Source organism: Triturus cristatus, chromosome 10 (assembly GCF_964204655.1).
Source record: "Triturus cristatus chromosome 10, aTriCri1.1, whole genome shotgun sequence".
NCBI classification, from domain to species: domain Eukaryota; kingdom Metazoa; phylum Chordata; class Amphibia; order Caudata; family Salamandridae; genus Triturus; species Triturus cristatus.
The window spans coordinates 134,535,744-134,557,349 of NC_140593.1; the positions used below are offsets into that span (position 1 = coordinate 134,535,744).

The 21,606-nt window shown below is 46.6% G+C and overlaps 1 protein-coding gene and 1 long non-coding RNA gene across 7 annotated transcripts in view; both read right to left on the reverse strand.

Annotated features, from left to right (window-relative positions):
* Positions 1-21,606, reverse strand: part of CAPN7 (calpain 7) — a 371,178-nt gene that overhangs the window by 30,488 nt on the left and 319,084 nt on the right. The window lies entirely within an intron of this gene.
* Positions 18,815-20,282, reverse strand: LOC146789036 (uncharacterized). Its single transcript, XR_014970016.1, has 4 exons — positions 20,144-20,282; positions 19,933-20,045; positions 19,739-19,843; positions 18,815-18,961 (listed from the first exon to the last, which is right to left on the reverse strand). It is a non-coding gene; the product is annotated as an uncharacterized LOC146789036 (long non-coding RNA).

The following is a 21,606-nucleotide window of genomic DNA, read 5'->3' on the forward strand; positions in this document are numbered from 1 at the left end:
TATAATAGGGGTGTTAGTAGTTTTCACTGAATTAAGGGGATTGCAGTGCAGTGTAGTGCAGCGATGGCAATGGATGGATATGCTCTCTAAAATGGCCACCGGAGGGCAGAGTGATCTAGCGTGGTCTCTCAGTGTCAATAAAAACTCACCATTATACACAAGTCTATTTGGAAGATGAGCTGCCATGACTGCAGTCCTAAGCTCCGTCCTGCTCCGGCCTGGCACGTACGGGCACAGACGGGCTTTCCTTAGGCGCTCCTTCGGCGCTCAAGGTGCTCCTGCCAACACGTACGCTAACGCATAGGGGAACGTTTAAATTTATGTGTTTTCGTGGCAGCGCGTGTAGCCCTACCTCCCAACAACTAGCCCGTGACCTCCTCCCCCTCCCAAGATGGCCGCTATCGTGTGTCGGCCCTTCTGGTCCCGAGTGCCCAGCGTCACCAGGAAGCCTGCAGGGAGCAGCAGTGTAAGGCGGTAGCCTTCACGCGCCCAAAACGATGTGCCAAGTGCTCCGTAAGTAAAATGCCCAATTTTATTTTTACACACAGAGAATAAAATATGAGATTAAAATAGTAAACTAACTGGCTCTCGGCTTCCGCCTCAGGAGCGAACAAGTCCCTAGGTCTGACACGAGTGTTGTGTCCTGCTTAATTTATGTGTTTTCGTGGCAGCGCGTGTAGCCCTACCTCCCAACAACTAGCCCGTGACCTCCTCCTCCTCCCAAGATGGCCGCTATCGTGTGTCGGCCCCTCTGGTCCCGAGTGCCCAGCGTCACCAGGAAGCCTGCAGGGAGCAGCAGTGTAAGGCGGTAGCCTTCACGCGCCCAAAACGATGTGCCAAGTGCTCCGTAAGTAAAATGCCCAATTTTATTTTTACACACAGAGAATAAAATATGAGATTAAAATAGTAAACTAACTGGCTCCCGGCTTCCGCCTCAGGAGCGAACAAGTCCCTAGGTCTGAAACACATCTGTATGATGTAGAAACACATACTGGGCCAAGGAATGAGGTGAAATCTGGCACAGTGTGGAATTTTGAAGGTACAGAAGCCGCTTCTCACAAGTAGGTACACCATCTGTACCTTACTACACAATAAAGGCCATGTATGGTCTCAAAGCCGTCATGCTATACCTGCTCCTCTGAACTTCTTTAGTCTACCGCTTCAGTCAACAGCTTAAAGGGGAAGAGCGGTCGACCTCAAAACTGGGGAACCGGGTTCAAATCTCAGCAGCGACGTTCAACATCCTGTGATTCTGGGCAGATCACAATCTCCCCCTGCCTAGCAAAAATGAATGTGTTTATTTGTAACAAACCTGGTGGTCATGTAATGCGCTCTGATACCGGATATCTTCGGGTCTAGTTCGCGCTATATACAACTCAAATAGATAAAAAAACATGTGAGTTGCTGAGCATTCACTGTGGAAACAGACCCGTGGCAAATGTATGCTTACAGAAAAGCTTGCTGCATTAAGGCGCGTCTTCAGCTTTCAACGAAATAACAAACGGTCTTTTGTAGGGGTCATTGCAAACAGCATTAGCTGCCTGGCAAGTCCTTCAGTTGAGACATGGCTGTTTGTTACCACATTACCCGGGTCTTCACTGGGTTTATGGGATTCCTCCGGTTGTTTTTTTTTTCCCTGGAAGGACCTCAAGTCACCAGAATACAAACCACGCGGCCCACAATCCGCAGCCCACACTATACAACATACAAGAAGTTACAGAAAGAGCTTCAGGCAGGTCTCTTCAGTGTATGTTTCATGGCCGGCATTTCACAGATGTACACATCTCTTGTGTTACTGGAGCTTCAAGGGGTGATGAAGACAAACATAGTTTATATTCCAAGTATTTTCTCATTTGTATAGCACAGTTTTATAAGGCTAAACTCAGCTGTATAATAGTTGGCTTATTTTATAACAATATAAATGTCCATTTCTTGTTGTTCCTATTCTTTTAATGTTGTATTTCTGATTGTTTACTAAAAGCAGCATGTACGGTAATTCAGTAAAGGGATGGGGGAAATCTTTTTGTTAGCAGCTTGGATCTGAGCTGCTTTCTTGTGCTTGCCCGTATGGGCCTTGATGGGCACTGTCTGCACCAATAAATAATGCTACTTGTGGGCATAATGTTTGTTACAATGAGAAGCCACATCAGGCGCTGCTATAGATGACGGCAAAAGGGGCTATGAAGGGCGCTTGTGCGTGTAGCGTGTGTTTAATGTGCAATTGTGGTTTCACAACGCACCTCAGAAAGGTAAACTGTAGCGTTCTGTATGTTGCATACACTCACTTCACTTGTAACAGTGCCTCGTGCACCTCTTGTGCTGTGTTTGGAGGGACATGGGATTGGATGCACAGAGCAGGTGTTCTTAACTCAAGTACGAATGCTGAACCAGTCACAGGCTTAAACAGGCGCCTCTCTATGGTGGCGAGCAGCTGGGAGGCGGGAGTTCATGGGCGCAACATTTGCTTCGTATTTAGTTGTGTTTTCACGAATGTAAGGGAAACACACGGATTTCACTTATAAATGCACATTATGATATACTATTCCACTTGTGCTGTTACTTTCATCCATAGTGGTTTCAACTAACATGCAGCTCGGATGCACAGGCATGGTGCTTTTACGCAGGATTTCTGCCTCGATTTGGACAGGCGACGTATTGTGACGACAGCAGCTACAGAGGGCCGACTTCCGGGGACACCTTGGTAATCTAAAGTGCAGCGCATCCTTTCAAAGATACATCGTATTAACTAGAAGTGCTTTCCGCCTGTGGGGCTGTTTGTAATGTGCTTGTCTTGGCATGGAAATCGGATGCACTTGGAAATTTTTCTGATGGTGCCTACTCCAAGCCCCACTGTTTACTTCATTATATTATTTCCTTACTTCCCCGGCTGGCAGCAACACACACGAACTCGCCCACCTACTTGCAAACATTTGCCATGACAAAGAGCCAAACCTATGGCCTTTGCCACTGCATGAGTAAAAACAGAGCAAACTCTTGACTTTGCCAATGCCTGTTGAGTTTGAAAGTGACAGTTTGAAATCCTGAACTAGAAAGGACCGTACACCTTATATGCACCATTAAAAGATGGGAAGACGATGATCATTTGAGAGAGTTATGGTAAAGCGTGGTTACCGTAGAAAAGAGGCAAAGATTACTGGTTAAGAAGCTGGCAATGGTGCCTATTGTATGCAACTTCTAAATAGGATTCCTTTATGGACTGGAAGCCAGTGCAACCCTTGAACCTTTCGAAGCCAGCCTCAAATTCCTTAAGGCCAAAAATAAACCCGACTGAAGCATTTGGGACCTACTGTCCGGCAGACACCAAGTTGAATTTAAAGATATAGACACAATGAATAATGCCATTTATTACCACAAATTGAGCATTACATTTACAAAAGATATACATATTAGCTAGCAGAAACAAGCTTTAGTCGTTGCCAAAACCTGCGAAGTGCAGGAAAGTTCAGTGTGTAAAAGTACCCCTAAAGTATTAACTTCACATGGATTGGGGTAGTACTCGCAGATCTTACCACATTATCACAGATATTACTCAAATAGTACTACCCCAACTGCATCTCCGATACAGTTGGGGTAGTACTCACAGATACAGTATACCAGAAGTTCACATTACTCTTTGTTGGGAAGATTTCAGAACTAGGCCCTTATTATGAGTTGCCTACTAGATTACGTTTGTGCGATAACTCTAGTTACTGCAAATACTGGAGTTATGAGTGTTGCTGCTAGCACCACTCCTCCACAATTTTCCCCAGGTGAATTTAGACAGGTCAAGCATGCAAAATCCGCAAACTATTATTCAAAAAACCCTTAACACGTGAACATAATCTCCAACTGGTTAATTCACAACACCTCAGTGTCTGATTTTAACGGATGCGATCTGATTATCACATCCGATAACGGGCTACTCGTAAAGAGATTTAGTCTCAGACCACTGATGTTCATCCACTACTGGAACATCATAATACCCAGTCCATAAGGATGGTGAACAGGTAAATACTTAACAGGAGGGGGAAACGCGCAGACCCTTGTTGCAATTCGTAAGGGACTAATTCAGCAGCTCTCTACACACAAGGCGTAGAAAGAGAGAAAGGAAGGAACGGACGTCGATGAGCGGAGGTAGCAGTAATATCATTGGCTGATGTTATGTCCATGCTTGGATGGACCGGATGCGGAGCTGCCCGATGCCACCTACCGCTGAGGAAAATCTTTGGACCCAGTCTGGTGCCTGGGGATATTCACAAGGTGAGGAATCTGAGGTTAGAAGTATCCATCAGAAGGATGAGATTCAGGCAAAGGCCTCATCCTGAACATGTCAATCATATACCCAGTGCATGAGAATACTGTGGCCATTAAGCTAAATCTGCTCTTCTGAAGGGAACTTCCTTTTAGAATGCCATCAAGTATGAACAGCCATAAAGTTGTCGGGAGATTAGTAAGTACCTCATTCTGGAGGAACAAAAGTAACAGTGCGCAAGACTTGTGGTAATGACTCATGGTTGACATTTTTCCAAGACTTCAACTGTGATTGGTCAAAACAAGGATCTGCCATCCTGAATGCTATAGTGCAGGGAGGATATATGTAACTATATACCTAATCATACAAACCAACTTGTTCATTGAGATACTGCTTCAGTTAAATCTTTAGTAATCTGGTGTTTTATGTCACAGCCTTCTTTTAAATTCGGATTCTTTCGTAGCATCAAGAGGAAGGAAATGTCTACATTTGTCTGGAACATCTCCGTTTAGCAGGTAGCATCCGTGTACTGCATGGACCACTATAATGTGTCTTAGGACCATTCCGCTAGAACATTTTTCCTTGGGTCTCCCATGTTTGAGCCTCCATTTTTTAAACCGAGGAGGGAGAGAAAGCAGAAATTTTACCCATGATCAGAACTGCTCTAGGTATGCTATACACACAGGAAGATTGCCTATACTGCTTTGCAAGGGGTTGTGTTCACATGCACTGGCACTGCTTGTCTATTTGTATCAAGTGTAGGTCGTTTAGAGTATGAATATCTGTGAACATTTACATGAGGTTTGGGAAAGGTTTCACCCCAAAAACTGGTGTGAGTCAATATGTGGACCTGTGGGGTGGCCTATTGAGGTAAATTATTTTTTTCATTAGTGTGGTCGGCCAGAATATTAAAAAATTGACTTGACACAATAGGACTGCTTCACCGGTGATCCCTGCGAGATAAGCACTCTGGTGGATGAGGCCTGACAATTCTTAATTCTATTCTGAGACCTTGGTAGCAGCAGGACTCACAACAAAAATGTAAGATACACTGTATTCATAATAACGTCATGTTGGAAACCACCAGCCAGCACCTTGACAATAGTCCTACAGAAGGGAAGGAATGTGGCCGCATAATGTTTTGATCGGTCCTTAAAAAGTATTAGGTAGATTTGTGTTTCTCCCCTCTCCTGTCCTCCATATAATTCATGCATGTGTGATCATATAGAATACATTTAGATATGGCTTATGTTTTTAAAGCCTTACTTCTTACCACTAGGTGGTGTAATTCGGACTTTTCTGGATATGTTCGGGGTCCGTGCATGCCTCTCAGGAAACACCAGGACTTATGGGCAGCACAGTAATTATTTACAACACCAGTACAGCTCGGATTTCTCAAACAGGCAAGTATTCTTTTTGGGGGATTTGGCTCCATAAGTCTCATTAGCCCCAAAATGGATTATGCTACTTACCAGTATGCATCTGTTCTTGGCATGTAGAGCTGCAGATCTACACACTTTTGCATAGATCGCCATCTGGTGTTGGGCCCGGATGTTTGCAGTTTGTTTTTCCTCTTGGAAAGTCTTTGGAAGTCACGAGATCGGTGACACCTCCTTTGGATCGTATTGCGCATGGGCTTCGGCTCCAACCTCAGATTATTTTTCGCCAACAGGGAAAGATGAAGCGTAGTAATAACAGTGAAGAAACCCATGTGTGTTGTATCTAAATAAGATAGACTGGAACAGATACAGGTAGCCGGGGAGGCGGGTGGGCGTGTGTAGATCTGCAGCTCTACATGCCAAGAACAGATGCATACTGGTAAGTAGCATATTCCGTTCGAGGCATATGAGCTGCAGATTACACACTTTTGCATAGACTATATAGCAGTTCCCAACCTTAGCGGCGACCACCGGTATCTGTTGCAGTGGTTTGAAATAGTGTTTTTAGTACAGCCTGGCCCACACTAGCTTGTTGCTTGGTTTGCACATCTACACAGTAATGTTTAGTGAAAGTGTGCGGTGTTGACCATGTAGCTGCTTTGCAGATATCATCTAATGGGATGTTACCTAGAAAAGCCATAGAAGCCCCTATCTTCCGTGTAGAATGGGCTTTAGGGGGAACGGATAGCGTTTGTTTTGCTTTGTGGGAGCAAATCTGTATGCATTTTAAAATCCACCTGGCTATCCCTGATTTTGAGATGGGGTTGCCCTTGTGTGGTGGAGAGAAAGACAAACAGTTGTTTGGTCTTTCTGAAAAGGTTGTGTTCTTTGGATATAGTAAAGTAAGGCTCGTTTGACATCTAGCGTGTGTAGAGCACTTTCTGCGACAGTTTGAGGTTGCGAGAAAAAACCCGGTAATTCTACAGATTGGTTTAGGTGAAAAGGGGAAATGACTTTAGGTAGGAATTTTGGGTTGGTACGGAGAACAACCTTGTTCTGGTGCATTTGAAGAAAAGGTTCTTGTATAGTAAGTGCTTGTATCTCACTGACCCTTCTAAGGGAAGTGATGGCTACAAGAAAAGCTGTTTTCCATGTGAGAAATTGCAGTTCGCATTTATGCAAATGTTTGAAGGGAGGCCCCATGAGCCTTGTGAGAACAATATTTAAGTTCCACACAGGTGAGGGTGGTACTCTGGGGGGAATTATTCGTTTTAGGCCTTCCATGAAGGCTTTAATGGCAGGTACTCTGAAAAGTGATAGGTGTTGCCTGTTTTGTAGGTAAGCTGCAATTGCTGCGAGGTGTAGCCGAATGGAGGTATCGGCTAGATTACACCTTTGTAGATGGAGTAAGTAGCATATGATGTGTTGTATAGACACATCTAGAGGTTTGATTGTGTTGTTATGGCAATAAACAACAAATCTTTTCCACTTGGCAGCGTAGCAGGCTCTAGTCGTAGGGCGTCTAGCTTCTCTGATGACGTTCATACAGTCAGGGGGAAGGTTTAGGTATCCGAATTCTAGGATTTCAGGAGCCAATCGCAAGGTTGAGCTGAGCTGGGTCCGGGTGCCTGATCTCTCCATGGTTCTGGGTTAGGAGGCATGGTGAGAGGTGTAGCTTTTGGTGTGGTACTACCGAGAGTTCCAGCAACGTGGTGTACCACGGTTGTCTGGCCCATGTTGGAGCTACTAGGATCAGTGTGAGGGAATGCTTTTGTAGCTTTCACACCACTAATGGAATTAGTGGGAGAGGTGGAAAAGCGTACGCAAATCTGCCTGACCAGTTCATCCATATCGCATTGCCTTTGGACAATGGGTGTGGGTATCTAGCGGCGAAGTTTGGGCATTTTTTGTTTTCGTGGGTGGCAAAGAGGTCTATCTGCGGATGCCCCCACATTTGAAAGAACCGGTGAAGAACCTGCGGGTGAAGTTCCCACTCGTGGATCTGCTGCGTTTGTCTGCTGAGCAGATCTGCCATGGTGTTTTGGACTCCTGGGACATGTTGGGTTAGGAGAAAGATTTTGTGTGGAATTGCCCATCTCCATATGCTCTGTGCTAGTTGAGAGAGCTGTGGAGAGTGTGTGCCGCCTTGTTTTTGAATGTAATACATGGCCGTCATGTTGTCTGTGCGAATGAGGACTGCCTTGCCTAAAATCTGTCTTTGAAAGGATTTTAGGGCTAGAGAGATTGCTAGTAACTCCAGATGGTTGATATGGAGTAACTTTTGTTGCGGCGTCCATGTGCTGTGCACTGTGATGTGTAATAGATGAGCTCCCCAGCCGGAGAGCGATGCGTCTGTTAGTATTATTTGTGGAACCGGGTCCAGGAACGGTCGACCTTTGGAAAGGTTTGTGGTGTTCCACCACTGCAGAGAGCGATGGGTGCGACCGTCTACCAACACCAGATCTGTCAGTTACTCCTGGGCCTGGTTCCATTGGCGCGCTAAGCACTCTTGGAGTGGACGCATCTGGAGTCTTGCGTGGGGCACTATGAAAATGCAAGAGGCCATCATCCCTATCAGTTGCATAAACACTCTTGCTGGAAGGGAGTGTTGAAGTATGAATCTTTGACGCAAAGCCTGAATGCTTGCAATCCTTGCCGGATTGGGGTAGGCTATGGCTTTTGAGGTGTCTATGATGGCACCGAGGTATTGCTTTATGTGGGATGGTGTTAGCTGGGACTTTTGGTGGTTCACCGTGAAGCCTAGTTGGTGAAGTAGTTGGATTGTAGTGGCGGTGTGGTGTACACATTGGTTGTAGGACGTGGCTTTTATCAGCCAGTCGTCCAAATATGGGAAGACGTGAATGTGCTGTCTTCTGAGGTGTGCCGCCACTACCGCTAGGCACTTGGTGAATACCCTTGGTGCTGTTGTGACTCCGAATTGGAGCACCTTGAACTGGTAGTGTAGCACGTCCACTACAAATCTGAGGTACTTTCTGTGAGCATGGTGTACCGGAATGTGGAAGTATGCGTCTTTCAAGTCCAGTGTGGTGAGGAAGTCGTTCTGGGAGAGGAGCGGAAGCACCTGCTGAAGCGTTACCATGTGAAAATGGTCTGAATGTATGTATGTGTTTAGGGGCCGGAGATCTAGAATAGGTCGTAGAGTCTCGTCCCTTTTTGGTATTAGAAAATATAGGGAGTAGACCCCTACATTTTTCTGATTGGCGGGAACTTGTTCTATTGCCTATTTTTGTAGGAGGGAGATTACCTCCTGTTTTAGTAATGTGGAATGTTCTTGTGACATTGTGCGTTGCCTGGGTGGAATGTTTGGGGGGGTAGATGTTAACTCCAGGCAGTATCCTGACCGAATAATTTGGGTCACCCATTTGTCTGAGGTGATGGTCTCCCAGACATGAAGGAAATTTTGTAGTCTGCCCCCGACCGGAGTGGGATGGTCTGGAGGGAGCGGGGGGGGGGGGGGGGGGGGGGGGAGTCATTGGGCAGGCGGTGTGGCAGAGCGGGCGGTATTTGTTTTGCCTCTGCCTATATTATTATTTCCCCTATAGCCGCCTCTTTGATAACCCCTTGTGAAGGTGGACTGGGTGGGGGATTTGTAGGAAGTGGACGCGCTATCTGAGGTGTAGCCTCTAGATGTACTCCGAAAGGAAGAGCGGCGAAAAGAGTGCCTAGGAGGGTGTGACTGCAGGGCTCCCATGGATTTCGCCGTATCAGTGTCCTTCTTCATTTTTTCGAGGGCCTCATCTACCTTTGGGCCGAATAGGTGTTCTTGGTCAAAGGGATGATTTAGGATGGAGGCCTGTACCTCTGGTTTGAAACCTGATATTCTCAGCCAAGCATGGCGACGGAGGAGGACGCTAGTATTAATGGCCCTGGAGGCTGTGTCTGCTGCATCTAAGGCACAGCGTATGGAGGTGTTAGTTATTGTCTTACCCTCTTGAATTAGTTCATTGGCCCTATTTTTGTATCTTTCTGGGAGGTGGTGCATTATGGCTTCTAATTCATCATAATGTGCCCTATCGTATCTGGCCAATAGCGCTTGGGTGTTGACGATACGCCATATATTGGCTGCCTGTGACGCAGTGCGCTTTCCTGACACGTCCAGTAGCTTGGACTCTTTGTCAGGTGGTGGTGCTTCGCCTGACGCCTGGGAGTTTGACCTCTTTCGTGCAGTGGAAACCACTAGGGAATCTAGTGGCGCTGGCCCTTTGATATAGGCAGGATCTGTGGGGGCAGCTTTGTACTTTCTCTATGCGTGGGTTAATGACCCTGGCCCTAACTGGGTCCTTAAAAACCTCTGGCTCATGTTATACCACCCCCTTGAGCATAGGTAGTATGGAGGTAGACCTATGTGCGGTATCAAATGTGTCGAGGAGGAAATCCTCCTCCACTGGGTCAGTGTGTAACTCTACCCCGTGATAATGTGCCGCCCTCTGAAGTAGGTGGTGGAAACCTGATGAGTCTTCCGGTGGAGGTGGCCTGGAAGGGTAAAGGTCATCTTGTGGGACGTCTGGAATATCTGGGTTATTATAGTTGTTCCATGGGTCTGGGGATCCTGTAGGGGTGGGGTCTTGTGGCACATCCCCTGGATCGTGATATGGGTCTCCCTGATCATCATCGTCTGGAGACGGGGTCGGAGAGCGATGAGGTGGGGGTGGAGAAGGTGGAGAAGGCGGAGGGGGCGGAGGTGGAGAGGGTGGAGGAGGTGGGGAAGGTATTCTGAAAGGGGAGGTAGCAGAGTCCTTACTCTTTGGAGGTGGAGGCGGAGCCGGTTTGTCCAAATGTCTCTTTTTGGAAGAGAGTGCCAAATGTCCAGTTTTTGGATCCTTGGTAAGAGTTTTTTGTAAGGGATCCGGTGTAAATAGTTCCTGTGACAATGTTTGGTCCGTCGGCGCCGAAGTCTTCGGGGCCGATGACTTTTTAGGCTTGTCCGTGCCAGTTTGCTTAGCACTGGGCTTAGGAACCTCAGATTTCTTGGTTGGCGCCGAGGTGGGCTTCGGCGTGGAAGTGTCGGTGCTGAGGGCCTTATGGGGTTTGGTCAGTACCGAAGATGGCGTCGGTACGGATGCGCTGGGTTTCGACACCGAGGGCTTCGGTGCGGAGCTCGGTGTCGAGGTTTTCTTTTTCGGTGCCGAAGTGTGTTTCTCTGCACCGCTGGAAGGCTGGCACGAGCCCGAGCCGCCGGAAGGCTTATTTGGCTTTTTCACCGGGCCCGAAGGTATTGTATTGTATTGTATATGCTCTTATATAGCGCACAATCACCCTACGGGTATCCCGGCGCTTGACAAAACAGTTGATGAAATTAAGCTGAGAGGAATAGGCAGCGACGTAGGCAATCAGGCTACTGGAAAGAGCCAGGTCTTAAGACTCTTTCTGAATTCCATTAAGGAGTCTAGCTGCCTGATCCTCGGAGGGAGCTCGTTCCATATCCGAGCACCAACCACGCTAAATGCCCTCCCCCCCAGCCTGACACGTTTAAATCTGGGTTGTGACAGCAAATTAGCGTTGGAAGAACGCAGCTGTCTCGGGGGGAGATAGCGTGAGAATCTCTCCTGCAGGGGAATTGGACCCATCCCATGTGCTGCTTTGTGAATCAGACAGAGAGATTTAAAAAGGATCCTTTCTCTGACTGGCAGCCAGTGGAGCTCGCGCAGTGCCTGAGTGGAAGAGGCGTCGCGTCTACGATTTAGCGCCAACTTTGCTGCAGCCGACTGTACTCTCTGTAATCCCAGCAAAATATACTGGGGGGCGCCCAGATACAGAGAGTTACAGTAATCCATTCTGCTGAGTACTGTGCTCCTTACAATCAGCGCGCGCATATCCCCTGGCAAGAATGGAAGAATCCTACGAAGTACCCGTATTAGTCCGAAGCACACACTGGCAGTCTTGTTCGCCTGCGAGTTCAATTGCAGATCGTTATCGAACAAGACGCCTAGATTACGAATGGTATTTGATGGAACCAGTGGAGCCTCATCTGGAGCAAGCCTAAACTCCGACTGCAGATGGTGGATCTGGTTTAGTGGTGAGTAGAACAACACCTCGGTCTTATCACCGTTAAACTGCAGGGAGTTACTTCGCAGCCAATCTGTTGTCAGGCTCATGCAGTTTTGAAATTGCTCCAGAGATACCTCCTGTTTTCCCTCCATCGAAAATACCAATTGTGTGTCATCTGCGTAGTTTACCAGCTCAACCCCAAACGCTTTGATAATTGCAAACAGTGGTTGCAGGTAAATATTAAAGAGAATGGGGCTGATGCTGGAACCCTGTGGTACTCCATAGGCCACGTGGGATTTCTCAGAGGTAAACGACCCCAGTGTCACCACCTGCTGCCTCCCTGTCAGATAAGAGCGGAGCCACTGCAGTGCTCGGCCCTTTACACCCAGATCCCTCAGTCTTGCCAGCAGGATAGTGTGACTCACTGTGTCGAATGCGGCTGACATATCCAGGAGCACTAAAACCGCAGTGCTCCCGGTGTCAGCCCGCATTCGCATGTTGTCCAGCATTGTGACCAGGGCCGACTCCGTCCCATGACCAGGGCGAAAACCAAACTGGTCCCTATCCAGTAGCTGATACTCTTCCAGAAATTCCGAAAGAGATCTACTCACGACCCTTTCCAAGATCTTGATTGGGAAGGGAAGGAGGGAGATGGGCCGAAAGTTAGCCGGGTTAGTTGGGTTTAAAGAGGGCTTCTTAATAAGAGGGGCCACTACAGCCTGCTTCCAGCTTTCTGGAACCAATCCTGTTTCCAATGATTGGTTGCAGATCTGGCGCAGCCAGGGAAATGTGAGATGACCATAGGTCTTCCACACTTTCTGGGGAAGAGGGTCGAGGGGTGAACCGGAGGAGATGCCGCTGACCAGGGAGTCGAAAATAGAGGCCGACATAACAGGAAAGGAAGCCAAGGAGTGTTGGTGGTCCAGGGTCCCCTTAGATGTCTTGTTACCCGGGTTCTGGGTTGTCACCTCGTTGTCCTTAAAGCGGACGACAATCTTGGCCACTTTGTCTTTAAAATAAGTGGCAATCTCGTCGCACAGATTTTGTGAAGCTTCGACTCTATTCTCCAGACAGGATGGGGCAGAGCTGGTTCTAGCAATTCTGAAGAGCTCCATAATTCTATTTGGGGCTTGCAGGATGGATTGAGCATAGAAATTGGCCTTGCTTTCCAAGATGCGCGACTTGTACCTCCTCATGGTTAACTTAAAGGTTGCCCTATCCTTATCCAGATAGCTCTTTCTCCATGTTCTTTCTGCCTTCTTGCATTGAAGTCTGAGCTGCCTCAGATCTTCTGTGTACCAAGGCGCTGAAATTTTGTTTCTAATTTGGAGTATTTTTATAGGGAGCACTTCGTCTAATGCAGCTGTGACGTACTGCCGGTAGGTGTTATAATTATCCTCCACTGTACCTAAGCTCTGAAAAAGGCTCACCGAGGGCGTTGGCAGGAGAGCGCCTGTCCTTGATAAATTGGACCAGTTTCTCCCTTTTCGATACTGCACAACGGTGTTGGATTGAGCGGTGGGAAGAACTGACCGTACTGTGAAGAATATTAGGTAGTGGTCCGTCCACGTTTGGGGAGAAATATTTAGGAGTTCCACCCTTGAGTCATTTGCGAATAAAAGGTCGAGGATATGTCCTCCCTGGTGAGTCGGGGAGGTAACTAGTTGTTGTAGACCAAGAGATTGGCAGGTGTCTGTCAAATCTCTGAATTGATTTTTTGAACTCGCATTCTCCCACCAATTAAAATCTCCCAAGATGACCATATTGGAGTGAGATAGGGATAGGTTGGTGATGGTATTTAAAAGGGGCTGTAGTGCAGTATTACTCCCCGGAGGACGATAACACAGCAAGCCTGAAAGGAGATGACCTCTAGCTTCCTGAAGCGCGAATCCCATCAGTTCAATTCCCTCCATTTTGTCTACATGTAACTGAGTAAAGTGGAGGTTTTCCCTAAAAATCATCCCCACCCCACCTCCTATGCCCTCCTCCCTAGGTATATGTATGATTTTAAAACCGTCTGGACAGGCGAGACCTATCTCCACAACTGAATCTGCTCTGATCCAGGTCTCTGTGAGAAATAAGGCATCCAGCTTCATATCTTCGATTAGGAGCGCTATTTCAGAGTGATGTTTTACTAACGACCTACTATTTATTAACCCACAATTCAGGTATCCACACGTTAGGGCGCGGACTCGTTGCTTTACACCCCGGGGCAATAGCATTGTCCCGGATGGTGTCAGCCACAGTCCCGCTGTATGCTTTCCCACCAATCTGTAGCAGCTGTTTCCTAGAGTAGACCTGGCTTACCTTATTGGGGGCATGGTATACATCCGTTATCCGGTACTCGTCCGGGACGCGGATGGGCGCAGACGGACTTGCCTCTGGTGCGCCTCCGGCGCGCCATCGGCGCGCCCGCTGCGCGCTTGCATTGGCCTGTTTTTATGCCCCCCCTCAGCGAGCATCAGCGCGCACCCCAAAATGGCGCCCAGCAACTGGATCCAGCCAAATCCAAGATGGCGCTCGATGATGTGGTGAAGGATGAGGCCCCGCTCTAAGCAGCAGGTTGGTGAGCTTTGTTTTATAGTGAGGGTATGCGGAATAAAAACAACAGTTTTAAAATATAACCAACATTAAAAAGACCGCGATCCGGTCGATGATAGTAGCAGTAGCAAAATTAGCAACAAAATATAGCAGCAGTAATTATTGACCAGCGACAGTTATTTTCAATAGTTTTCAGCGAATTACAGAGCCCAGCGGACCAACAAAAGCCTCCGAGGCCGCCTACTCCTTAGCGCGTAGTGTTAAGTCAAATGCGCGCTTGCATTGGCCTGTTTTTATGCCCCCCCTCAGCGAGCATCAGGGCGCGCACCCCAAAATGGCGCCCAGCAACTGGATCCAGCCCAATCCAAGATGGCGCTCGATGATGTGGTGAAGGATGAGGCCCCGCTCTAAGCAGCAGGTTGGTGAGCTTTGTTTTATAGTGAGGGTATGCGGAATAAAAACAACAGTTTTAAAATATAACCAACATTAAAAAGACCGCGATCCGGTCGATGATAGTAGCAGTAGCAAAATTAGCAACAAAATATAGCAGCAGTAATTATTGACCAGCGACAGTTATTTTCAATAGTTATCAGCGAATTACAGAGCCCAGCGGACCAACAAAAGCCTCCGAGGCCGCCTACTCCTTAGCGCGTAGTGTGAAGGTGGGGTGTGTGAAGCAGTGTCTCTGGTCTTGCCTAGGCCCGGAGGCGAAGGCGTGACCAAAGTCTTTTTGGGTGTCGGCGCGGGTGTGCGGGGGGGGGGTATATTACTCACGACCCTCTGCGTCGGGGTGATGTCCTCCACATCTGAGTCGTCGGCTGCGGAAGCACTGACGAGGTCGTCTTCGGTGCGCTGCTGTCCCGGATCTTCGACGTCGTCTCCGAAGATGTCGACTGGAATGGAGGTCGAGGAGTGTGCCATGTTTCGTCTGGCTCTTCGGTCCCGAATAGTCTTTTTCGATCTGAAAGACTTACAAGCCGGACAGTCTCGAGCCTCGTGTTCAGGGGAGAGGCAGAGGTTGCACACCTCATGAAGATCGGTGTGGGGGAATTTGGACCCACATCGAGGGCACTTCTTGAATGGAGTTCTTTCCATCAGCCGGGACCGGAGCTTGGGTAGGCCCGAAGGCCGCCGTCAACGACTGGAACCGAATATTTGTCGATGAGAAGGTGATTGAGGAGATCGCGATCTAAACAATACCGCAATGTGAGGTGAGGATTCCGCTTCGATCATCGAACTGGAAATGTTCAGAACCGGAGCACGAAGATTACATCCGAGCCCAATGGCGGAAAAAAACAATCTGAGGATGGAGCCGAAGCCCATGCGCAATACGATCCAAAGGAGGAGTCACCGACCTCGTGGCTTCCAAAGACTTTCCAGGAGGAAAAACAAACTGCAAACATCCGGGCCCAACACCAGATGGCGATCTATGCAAAAGTGTGTAATCTGCAGCTCATATGCCTTGAACACTACATTCCTATTCAAGACTGTACTGTGGTAGGGGCATCCCACGAATGGACTTTCAAACAAGTATCAGGTAAGAGAAGTGCCACAGAGGTCAAGAGTTCTGAATCAAAACATTCCCTCTGAATGATATTTGTAAACACATGTCCTCTTAGATAAGAAAAGGGAAAGAAAGGTGCTCCTGGAAGTGAATACCTGGGACTGCTTCATAAAAGGAAAAACCAGAACTGGCAGAGGATATTCTGTAGAGCTCAGTGAGGGTGGTGCTTGGACACTCCTCTGAGAACAGTTAGTGACCGTGCTCCTTCAGAGAAAGTGGAGCCAGTCCTGCCGGAGAGGCGGGCAATCGTGAACCAACTGCGAAGAAGAGGCAGCAAGAGGAAAGAATGCATCACACATCTGGACTACGCCTAAAGACAAATACAGCACATTGTGTCCAGGGCTACACCAGGTTGTACTAATTAATCTGAGAAAGGAATGAAAGTGGGTGGACCCTAGGAAAGCGCTAATATGATGGAGAGGGGTACTTCAGGGGGGACCAACAATGGCCACTCACTACTTCGAGTGTGTGTTTGTAAACAATACAACTACCCAATGGCCGTGAAAGAGACCAAAGGGTGAATCATTTTACACGTTCGTGTTGTAATAAATGGGGTCATCAAACGATCATTTTTCACTGTATTGCTTTTTGATTGCCCTGGTTTGTTGCACACTTTTCGTTGTGTGTAAAACGGTGACTCAACAGGTAAAGAAAGAAGAAGATGAAAGTGTGGGCTCCGACTACAAGATGAAATACGGAATAGAATGTGTGTATTTAACATAGAACTTGGTAACACGTCTTTCTTCTGCGCTAAAGGTTAGATAATTAAGGAACAAAAGCATAAAAGGCAAACAAACCTCTGCCTGGCAGAGGAGGAGTCACTGGCTGCTTACATGAAAGGCAGCTCACAGCGGTGGTAATTAAACTGCTATTTATACACAGAGCTGTGTTTCGTGCACAACCTACTAATCTCTACTTCTTGTCATTAATTGGCACTAATTGCTACTGCAAGTGGTTCCATAAGGAGTGATTTTCATCTTCGATGCACCAGGCACACAATGCAGCTAAAAGGGTTTTAAACAAAGAGCCAGTGCTGGCTGCTGTCCAATCCCGGTGTGCAGATGCAGCCTTCTGCCTTAGCATCCTCAGAGAGGGAAGTGCCTGAATCTGCAGCTGGCAACACTGCTTATCCTTGGCACCTTGCCCATGTCATTGCCCAGGTTTTCTTCACTCTGTTGAGATAAATGCTCGGTGCCACAAGATTGGGGCGAATGGACCAGCACATATATGTGGAATTAGTCAAATACTTGCCCAGTTTAAGTATATGACTCATTAGTGTTTAAGAGCCACGCCCATAATAAATCCCTCCTTTACAGCCATCGGATGAAACGCGTCTCCACCCTCTCTAAATGGACTTTACTTCCTCAGAGTTCTTTGATGAAATAAGAAAGATTTTAATATTTTGAGGGCACAGATCAGGGACAAAAGCCCTGTCCCCCTGCCCCTTTTTGACACTTCCTGTATAATCCCCACACCCCACCTGCAAGTGGATTAGAGGGTCTGAGAGTCCACTTGAAGGGCTCAGTGTTTTTATGGGGTGTTTGACAGCAGCATCCTAAAACAGGCACCCAAAGTGTGCCCCTGTTCATAGCTGTGGGTGGCTACTGCCTCTTCATTCCAGGTCACGTGCTGACTGCGGGTGGTCACAGGCCCCCTAATCACAAACTACGGGCACAGGTCTTCTGCCTGTACTTCTGGCAAGCAGAGGGCCTACCGGCTTATCACTTGTTAAGTAGATGCAGGCTGTTTAACTGGAGTCCTTCGTTTAACATCCATGATGTGGTGAGCTGCGTAGTGTACATGGTGCAGGGTGAAATGGTGTCCAGGCAGAATACGGTCGTACACAGCTTTAAGTGGGATGAAAAAACAAGGGGGTGGTCTAAAGAGGGCATGGCCAATGTAATTAAGGGCGTGGCTTAAAAACACGTAAGCAAAAGATCTGTGCTTAGCATAGTGTGTCGCCTGACATGTATTTTGCTGTTTCTGTCATTGCATTCAGATATATGATACAACAAGTAACATCATACCTACAACAAGTTAGGACTATTGGCTTTGTCAATGGTTGTTAGTTGCATAAGATAAATAAGCAGCAACTATGGCTTGTATATAATACTGAAAAAGCTTCCACTTACAGCCCTGGTGACACCACGACAATGTTGCTGCTCCTGAGTTTCAAAAAGAGAAGGGAAATCCAGAGAGAAAATGACTCTTTAAAGGACTTTACTTCCTCTACAATGCTCACCTGGCAGGACGTCATGCCTTAACCTCCCCACTTGTGAGAAGTGAGCAGTGTGAGCACGCACACAAGATGTGCCTACTGTCACTACAGTCCGGAAATAAACGGACCGCCTGTGCCAGGGCCCTATAGAGACCCGTTTCGAGGCCTCCATTGAAAAACTGCCGGTGCTCAGACCCGGTCCACTTAAAGCCCTGCGGTCGTACCTGCACAAAATCAGTGCTCACGGTGGGGGGAGGGTTTTAGGGGGGGGGGGGGGTTACTTTGTCCTTTTTTATTATCTCACGTTTGGGATGAGTTGGTTCATGATCTTAGTTTCCTTTTTGTACCACATTCCAATTGGACGGCTTGGGGATGCTATCATCGCAGAAGGCAGTTGCGCTTTCTGCAGTACCGCCTGCTCGCGTCTTGCCCCAGAAAGGGCTAATTTCATGCTCCATTACGTTTAGAAACTGTTTCCACCTCTTGTGACACTCGATAAGGAAGGGAGCTGGTTTATGTAAATGTAAATGTATAGGTATTTATATAGCGCCGATCACCACTACGGGTATCTCAGCGCTGTACTCATACCGCTGAAGGAACCCTTCCTGGCTTTCCATGTGAGGTGTCCACTCCTGGGCACCCCCATGGTGAGGCCAGGCATCCCAGCGCTGTTGGGGCCGTTGTGGAGATTAAGCAAGCTATTGCCCAGAGTTGCAGCGTGGGACTCTAGATTAAAATAGGCACTGAGGCGAGAATATCCGGTCCGCGGAATTTATAGTCCGAGACCCTGCCGCGACGGGAATCGAACCCTGGTCCCGGACCAGTGCTCTGCATCGAGGTCTGCCGCTCTAACCATTGAGCCACACTTCTCCACTATATTGAGCAAGGCACCCTGTACTGCTGTTATAGGCCTGCTGAAGCTTTCTGTTCCCCTGCGAGAGACGATGCGATGGTACTGCCTCAGATTGTAAGCTGTATACAAAACTCAATAAACATATCTTTGAAAGAAAAAAAAAGAAAGAAAGAAAAAAAAAAAAATCAGTGCTCACTTCCAGGTTTCCTTCAGCTTTCTGTAGACGTGACATAAGGTTACACAGATTACTTCGAAATCAACATCTATAAAACATCTTGCATTCATATTAAGAAAAGACCCATTGAACATAACCTAACAACACAACGAACAAATGCTGGACAGCTCTGCTCATTCATAGATGCCTAAATCTATAGAATTCCAAGAACTGTGTAAAGCATCAAAATGATAACTCAACTGGGCACAATGTCCTCGTTGGCACACTCAAAATGTGCAATGTCTGGTGTGGACAACACAAGCGTGAACAACAATGAAGGGGAGAAACAACGCTTGTGTGTCACAATAAAAGCGACTTTAACAAGGACAACAGCAACTTGACGTAGCAAGTGCAACTTCAGAACGATATACATTAATACGGAAAATAAACGAAGGACACAAATTGGAAACTGATTAATCGTTAGTACGGGCCAATAAGCTAAGCCTGATTAAAACATCATAGTTTGAAAAAGTGGTAATAAATATACTTCAAGGACTGATAGTACATGGTATATCCTATATAACATATCAATAGTGCCAAAAAGATGCTAGTAGAGCGGCACAGAGAGAGAGGTAAAGTAATGACAATAACTAGTGTGTCCATCAATTAACACATAAACTGGATAGTATAACGGGCACGGTCAAAAAATATACTATATAGCATCAGTGCAGAAGTTGGTGGGGAAAAAAAGATGTTAAAAGCACTCACCCAGGCTACCCTAGTTAGGTTGAAAGTCCTAGCATCGTATGAATAAACCTCAGGTGATGACCGAAAAAATCTTCGGTATTTCAAGTTTAAAGACAGAAGAGGAACCTGCATGGTGTAAAGAAATATTAACGTAAGCGGCCGAAATGGCCACAGGATGTACAACAATGATTAAAGGAAGAGTGTGAGACACTCACCCAAAGCAATCGGAGTTCGGGTATGTCTCAAGTAATGTAAAAAGTCAAGTCACGTTGTAAATTCCGTGTCTGAGACCGAACAAATGGCAGCCCCGCCTTGATAAGCCAGCTCCCTATAAAAGTAAATATAAAGGAACCCTGTTTTAAATAGTCAAAAAGAATGGCACCAAATGGGGGTGTCTGTCAAGTATCAAAGGAGGTGGTTGCATACCTGGTAACGGTGTTGTCACCACTCGAACAATACGTGAAATAAAGTCCTGAGGTAGTAAAAGATCGACGCGAGCCTCCCTCTATTTGAGAGAGAACGTTAGGACGTAGCGTGGAGTACGTGATCCAGATCTAAGGTGAGATAGCTAAATGTATGGGATTAGTGGGGATATATGGCCGCCATCTTATAGTGGAGGTCGAAGTATCCAAATAGAGGCGATGGGTTCAGAAAAATAGTACGATTTTTTTTTTAATGTACTGCCCTAATGAAAATATAACAAAACTACACGATAAAAGTAGTAAGATCAGAGCGTAAATATAGCATAGTCTATATTATGGATGGCTTGTGGAAACCCAGAAAGTTACTAAAGTATCAAGTAACAGACCACATGGTCTACCGACCGAGTAAGATGTTAAAATACGGAAGTTGGCCTCGCCAATAGGGTCTCCATCTAGTAATGTATATTATTGTAAATAACTAATAATAAACATAACTATGTGAGTGGTACTCATGAAATAAAAAACGGTCCTCTTATCGTATGAGAGGCTCGCGCTTGTTAAATAAAGAGAGCAAGAAAGAGAGGAAAGATAAGGATAGTAGCCGGACAAAAAGTAAAATACAGTTGCAAGGTAGGTACAACAAATGTAAAAAGTGTCAGAACTGAACATTGGCAATGTACAAATGCGGTGAAAAATCACAATAACGACATTGTTTCATATACACTGTCAATATGACCCCTAGTATTGACGGTCAATTAGATGCAATAGCAAGCAAATCCAAATACTAGTACATGAAGAGTCAGTTGTTATTCAAAGCACAAATTTGTTATTGGACGGTCAAATGAATAACTGAAAGCAACTATGTCACAGAAATATGATTAATCTGAAAACAATGCAGAAAATGACAAGATACAAAGATCCAGGGGAGTGATATTAGTAGTCACTAGAGAAATATCATCAGTCTCTTAAGAACACATGTAAATCTCTATCAACATTAAGTCCCATATCTACTGTTCTGAGTTTGATTAACCATTGAGCTTCCAGTTTTCTTAATCTAGAGACCCTGTCGCCTCCTCGAGTGTCTTCCAGTGTTATGGCAATACAATGGAATTTGAGTTTGAGTTTCTCAACGGATGAATGTATGGTGTTATAGTGAACTGCCAGAGGGTAATCGCGGTTGTTATTGCGAATAGCCCTAATGTGTTCTTGAATACGTTCTTTGAGGGGTCTGATTGTGCTCCCCACATATATAAGGTCACACTGACAAACTATACAGTAAACTACAAATTTCGTATTGCAGTTGATGAAATTCATGATGTTGTATGATTGTTTGGTGTTATATCTGAAAGTCTTGATTTTGTCACAGGCAAATTGACAAACATTGCACATTGAGCATTTGTAAAAGCCATTGGGTTTTTCTGGTAACCAGCTACGTTGTATTGGTGTGGCTGTGTCAACAGTAGTTGA